The sequence below is a fragment of the Homarus americanus genome, unplaced genomic scaffold (genome assembly GCF_018991925.1).
Source record: "Homarus americanus isolate GMGI-L3 unplaced genomic scaffold, GMGI_Hamer_2.0 scaffold50564, whole genome shotgun sequence".
In the NCBI taxonomy this organism is placed as follows: domain Eukaryota; kingdom Metazoa; phylum Arthropoda; class Malacostraca; order Decapoda; family Nephropidae; genus Homarus; species Homarus americanus.
In genome coordinates this window covers 2,336,488-2,343,125 of record NW_024715014.1, presented here as the reverse complement: position 1 = coordinate 2,343,125, position 6,638 = coordinate 2,336,488, and positions in this window count along the sequence as shown.

The window sequence follows — 6,638 nt, the reverse complement described above, 5'->3', positions numbered from 1 at the left end:
AAAATATTTTATACGAACATGGCTGTTGTATGTCTGGGTTGTCGTAAGTCGAATATGCCTTAAGTCGAGGAGAGAGTGTACTATAAACTTCGTTTCATCACTTTTTTTATTTTAGTTTTAGGTTTTTTTATTAGTCGCATTCACACACAATCCTACATACATAATATGCAAAAAAGTAAAAGAAATAACTATCATAAGGTAAAAAAAAATAAGGGAATAAACATTTCTTTGCAGTGTATGTGTGTGAGCGTTGCAAAGGGTCAGGAGGGGGAGAGTCCCCAGCAGGGCTAGGTTGCTATGGCGAGGCTTGAGGGCAATAGTGCGGCCTCGTGTGGCACAGCCAACGTATATACAAATGGTGGCTGTGTTAAACTTTGATATAGCTTTTCCTTAATGGTTTTTATCTCATAATTTCATCTATAGTTGGTATTTTATTAATGTTAAGTAGTAGTAGGTAGTAAATTACAGTAATTGTGTCCTACTTAGGTTTTTCTTTTTGTTTGTGGACCTATTTTGTGTTTTTCTTGTTTGTGGACCTATTTTGTGTTTTTCTTTCTTGTTTGTGGACCGATTTTGTGTTTTTTAGGTATGATATTGGGGTATTTTTGTCATTTGCGAACTGAACCCTATTATTCCCATTTGTTCTGTTATTCGAGATACACAAATTCACTTAACGAATTATTTTTTGGGGCAACTTAACCCATTCGTATATCGAGGGATACCTGTAGTAGGAAAAGGAATATCAAAATATGTGTTCCAGGCTTTGATTAGTAACGCTGCACATTGTGTAATACAGTATGTGTTTTACAAGGTTTCAAAGGGAAGTTTGGGTATGTTTTAAGGTGTCTCATGAACAGTTCCAGTTAGCTTTTTTCATTTTTCCTCATTGGTGAAACAGGAAGGGAACTTTGGTGTAACTAACCCCTGTTCAACCATCCGTCCGTTTGTCCGTAAACAGTGCTTATTTTATTAAATTTTAGTACTTGAGATAAATACATAGGTAGTGTGATGCAAATTTTTAAACATATTGAAAGTGACATTTTGGTAATATAATTTTTTCTTGTTAAATTTGCATAGCACTGTACCATAATTCATAATTTTGTTTCTTATATTTTTGTAAAGGGAAGGGAATCACAGTTGAGCAGATATAATATACAGGCATCCCCTGCGTTACGGAAGGGTTGCGTCCCTGGAAAATTGACCGTATCGTGAAATTCCGTAACGCGAAACCTATTTTCCCACTGACTTCCATTATAAAACTGGAGATGCATTCCTAAGGAATTTCTTTCGGTCCCCAAAAAGTAATTCAAGCACTTATATGAATGAAAAGAAGCATTTATAAACACATACAATAGAGTACATTAAATAATTTATGATATACCTTCTTAAAACATCAAGTTTAATATCCAATGTAATGCCTTTGCGGCTTCTTTTTGCACTATTGCGGTTATTTCCACTTGATGGCCTCTTTCCAATCATCTTGAATAAAGGTAATGCACTCTGCTGTACTTACTGTATGTTTGTAAAAGTTAAATCCAACTGCTGGGGCGAGAAACATGCGCGCACACTGGATGTAAACAATGGACTGACTCCGCGTGGTGACCAGGGCTGACGGGATTTCCGACTCTTGTTTACCGAACACGCTGATTGGTTCAACTGCTCGCGTTGTGATTTGTTGCGAGAACATGACGTAATATTACGATTTTCTATAATAGAATGAGTGGTGAGGGGTAACGAAGATCCCAGATACAGTAATTATACCTGTATTAGAGCAGTCCTCATACTCAGTGAATTTCATTGTTCCTGTCATTAGTTCTATAAATTTCTGAATAATAAACACTGCATTATACACCATTCAGAGTGTTATATGAGATAACATTAGATTTGTATTTTATCAATTGTAATTTGTATTACTTTTCGATAATACTGAATACAAAAATAACCAAAACATTCCAACAATTTTATTTTGACTGCATAAAAAATACAAATATATAAACATTTAGAAGCATAACTAAGCACAAGAAATATATACACGACCTTATTTCACACATTGTAACATGGTATCGATATCGCTTCGTGTGTGACACAGCAGAATATGATTCTGCTAAAATATCGCTAATAAAATGTAGGTAAGGTAATAAAATACATCTACAATATATTTCTGTATATTCTATATGGTGTTTTAGCCATGAAAAAGCATATTTCCTAAAGTCGGTAATTTACCGACAGTCGGAGCAGTGACGTTACGGCTTACCGACTACGTCATCAATTTACCGATTAACAGACGAAGTACCGGATTTGAACCAATCAGCGTATTCGATAAACAAGAGTCGGAAATTCCGACAGCCCCGGTGGCGATGCCACGCTTGGCGGTAGCAAACACTAAGAAATCCACACCAAACAAATTAGAATTTTTGACAAAAACTTTATTTTATTATTATTTTTTTTTTTTTTTTTTTTTAACCACAATTTCCTTAAGGGCGGATTTACTGGCCGTATCGCAAAATATTGGTCATAATTTACAAATTCCGTAAGAGCGAAATTCCGCAACCCGGGGTTCCGTAACGCGGGGGATGCCTATAATTGTGCAGTAGTAGTAGTAGTACCTGAGGGAAAATTTGGCCCACATTTTCAGTTTTGATATATTGGTGTGTACCATCAGAGCCAAGGTGATGTTTCCACTAAAACTTTTTTGTTTAGTAGACGTGGCATACCATTTCCAGCTAAGGAAGCATTTGTATGAAATGACCATTTGATAATAAAGTTTGGCATCTCCAACACTCGCTGGTTATACCACACTTTCCCATGACCTAGTTAATGCAGGAAAACTAAGTCTGCTTAAAAAAACTGGATAACCACAGGCGAATACTGTGGTAACCATGTGTTCTTGTAACAGAAAATGTTCATCACCTAGACGTGTTAATTAAGTAGTATGTGATTAATTTGATTTTGTATTTATTGAATTTTGATAGAATTTGTTTCCACTGCTTGGGAGAACCTGTTTTGCAAGTGAAGATTTTTTAACTGGATGTATGATAATGGTGTAGATGTGCCGTGGAGTTATGGGTTGTGTTTGGTTTTCACAAGTTTGCAGACTTAGATTCTCACTGCAGTCATGGTTAGAGTTGACAGGCATGTTTTGTCACATTGTGCATACAGCTGGAGACCTGTTTCCAGAAGCCCTGAACTAGCCCTCCTTCATTATTAAGAAGGATAAAATCCCATCTAGTGGGAACTGTGTAAATCAGATGTTAATAACAACTTCCTAACTTTAGAGGAGTTTAATTTTCCAGTGATTAATAACCAGTTACTTTACTGTACTGTAGGTTTTGGAAATTGAATAAGGTAAGTGTGCAGAGGGGGGTGTGTGTGCACTCACTCCAAAAAAGTATCTTTACGATTTTGAGATAATATGACATGACGGATGTAGGATTTTGACAACCCTGCTGAGACAACCGGAGTTGCAGTTTTCATTATGAAAATCATTGGATCCCTCCGTAAAGATACTTTTTGGGTGAGTGTACCTGATTTCAGCATGTGGGCAATGCCAAAAAATTAAATTATTCTCGATAGTCTTGTCTAGGGCTATTTTGGTGCTCAATACTGTTCTTGATTCCACAGCTTAAGCTGGTAAACTGTTCCATACTCTACCACCCTCTTTGTGAAGTATTTCTTTATGGTTGTTTTGCATAATAACTTGGCGAGCTTGAAGTTGTGTCCCATCATGGTGGTGCTTGAAAATAGGACCTGGATTCACTTTTTCCATCCCTTTCAAGATTTTGAATGTCTTTATAATTATGTACAGTCAGCCAAAGATGCACCGACCCCACCCTGGGTCTCGTGCTTGCAATTTTACGTGGCAATACTTGAAGGAAAGAAGGCTGTATATAAAGGTGATTGTGATTGGTGGATTTATTTTCGGCTGTATCGCTGTCGGGATAAATATTTTTACAATAATAAACTATTCATCGTTATTTAAGATCATGACAAGTTTCCAAATATTCATGAATTTGCTTTAAAAATAAAAAAATTATATCAATGAATTGGCAACGCAGCTACAACCAGGGCTGCCACGAGATTCTCACTTCAAATTTCAAGAATATAGAGTATGTTCCACTCTTAATCTTGAGTGTTTCATGAAGGAATTACAGTAATTGTCTTTCCAGTGTGAGCATTAAATCATATAATTTGACGTAAGTTAGAGAACAGACACTGTAACAGACTCAACTGACACAATAATGACATATGGTATCCCTGCACCAGCGCCGCACGGATGTGTGGAGAAGGGAAAAGACTGAAGTGGTCATTTTGGTGTTGTACTAACTGCATTTGATGGTATTATTATTAATAACTCAGTGAATGAGAGAGAGAGTATACTTATATAGAGTTGATGAGGACTCAGAAAGGGGATGAATAGCTCTCAGTATTTTGGGGAGGGTTTATGTTCCTCACTTTTTTATTTATTTTTTAATCATATTGCAACTGGCTTTATTGTCATTGCATAATTTATATTTAAGGTTTATAATATATTTCTTTCGAAGATTACAATATAGACAGGTGTATTATTTATAGTATAGTGTTTAATAATGGGTCCATCCAACCTCCTTATCAATTACAGCTTGCAGCCTCCGCTGCATGGATGATACCTTGTTTGTAACAAGCTCAGGTTTGTTTCTAAAAATCTCCCACTGTCTTGTCACATGGTAACGTCCTCTCAAACTCAGGCTCCCAGGAATTGACTATATTTGCCCAGATATTTTCAATGGGATTCTTGTCGCATCCCTTGCTCGGCAATTCCAAGATCCTGAGGTGTTGCTGCCCGTCAAACACTGATGCACTGCTCTGGTCATGTGGATGGGGCATCTGTCATGAATAAAAGTAATTGGCCTAGCAGGGAATGGGAAATTGCGTTCCTAAATTGAAGGGAGGAACTGATTCCGCACGATGTCTAGGTATTTATTTGCCGTAAACCTCCAAGGAATTTGGAAAACATCTCCCATACCGTGCCGGGATATGTAGCCCCCACACGTTCAGTGTCACATGCCCACTTATAGCCACCTCGTTTATGTTGGCCCTGTTGTATCTGTAGGAAGGGAAAATACGATACAATTGCAGCTAGACCCCGACTTACAACTGCCGCAGTTGTGACCATATTTTTTTTTTTCCAATGACATGCATTTTCTATACGGAAACGTTTTCAGTTAATGTAGTCTCCATGTATAATTAGAAAATTATGGGGGCCCCATGTGCATTCAGCTGACTACATTAAAGGTAAGTGCTCCGTCACACTGTATCCATTCCTCATTATTTATTACTTTCACTGTACTGTATTTCATTGTAAATTTTTTTATTTAATTTTTTTTTTTTTTTATCTATGTCGGACTTACGACCTGGATTTGGGTCCCTAACCCCGTCGTAAGTCGGGGTCTAGCTGTATAAATATATTGGCCTAATTAAGCTATTACTTCTTATATTAAGTTTGTAGTATAATGCTTGAAATTTTTTTTAAATGTTATGCGATAATCTTGAAGACTTTTAATTGAAAATGTATAATGTTTTACGGCTATATCGACACATACGGTCTAAATCTTATTTTAATCATTATGAACTTGTTAATACAGTATGTTGAGTTCACTTACCTCGTGCAATTTGGCCACCACAAATGAATTTTACCGTGGTTAGTACTGGCAAAAGTCTTCTCATCCGTGAAGACTACTCACAATCAAAACCCCAGGTCCTCCCCCACATACTGCTGGGCAAACTGGAGGCGACCAGTGCGGTGTTGTTCTGTTAGCCGTTCCTTTATGGCAGGAACTGTGTTGTATGCCCGCCTCATGGAAATGTGACCTGACAGTCTGTGCACAGACCTCTAAGTGTAACGCCTCTCTGATGGCGACAACGTTGGGCGTTTCAGTCACCGACGACTATTATAGCCTTGGTATTATTTTAAAAGCAAATTTGGGTGTCACCAAAGACTCCTTGGTGTTATTTTAAAGGCAAATTTGTGTTTCAGCCACCACAGACTATATACTTGGTGTTAATTTAAAGGCAAATTTTGGGTGTTTCAGTCACGAAACACTGTAGCTTTGGTGTTAATTTAAAGGCAAGTTTGGGTGTTTTAGCCACCAAAGACTATAGCCTTGGTGTTAATTTAAAGGTAAATTTGGGTGTTTCAGTCACCAAAGACTATAACCTTGGTGATAATTTTAAGGCAAATTTGGGTGTTACAGTCACCAAAGACTATATATAGCCTTGGTGTTATTTTAAAGGCAAATTTGTTGTCACCAAAGACTCCTTGGAGTTAATTTAAAGGCAAATTTATGAAGAAAAAATTGAATAAAGTGGAAAATTTGTATCATAGAAAATGGGAAATTTTATAATTGTAATTGGCATTGTTTAATTACAAAATTGGTTAATTTTATCAAAGAAAGCAAGAAATATTATATAAAATGGAATGAATCCTTCCATTTACCTGTAGCAATTACTGTTGAATGGGAAAATTTTATCATATAAAATGTGAAATTTATCAAGTGACAAATTTGTGGGTTTCAGCCACCCAAGAGTGTGCCAGTTTGTTCTCTGAGCAACCCCAAATTATACATACAGTATATCAAGCATGGATTTTACCAATTAAAAGA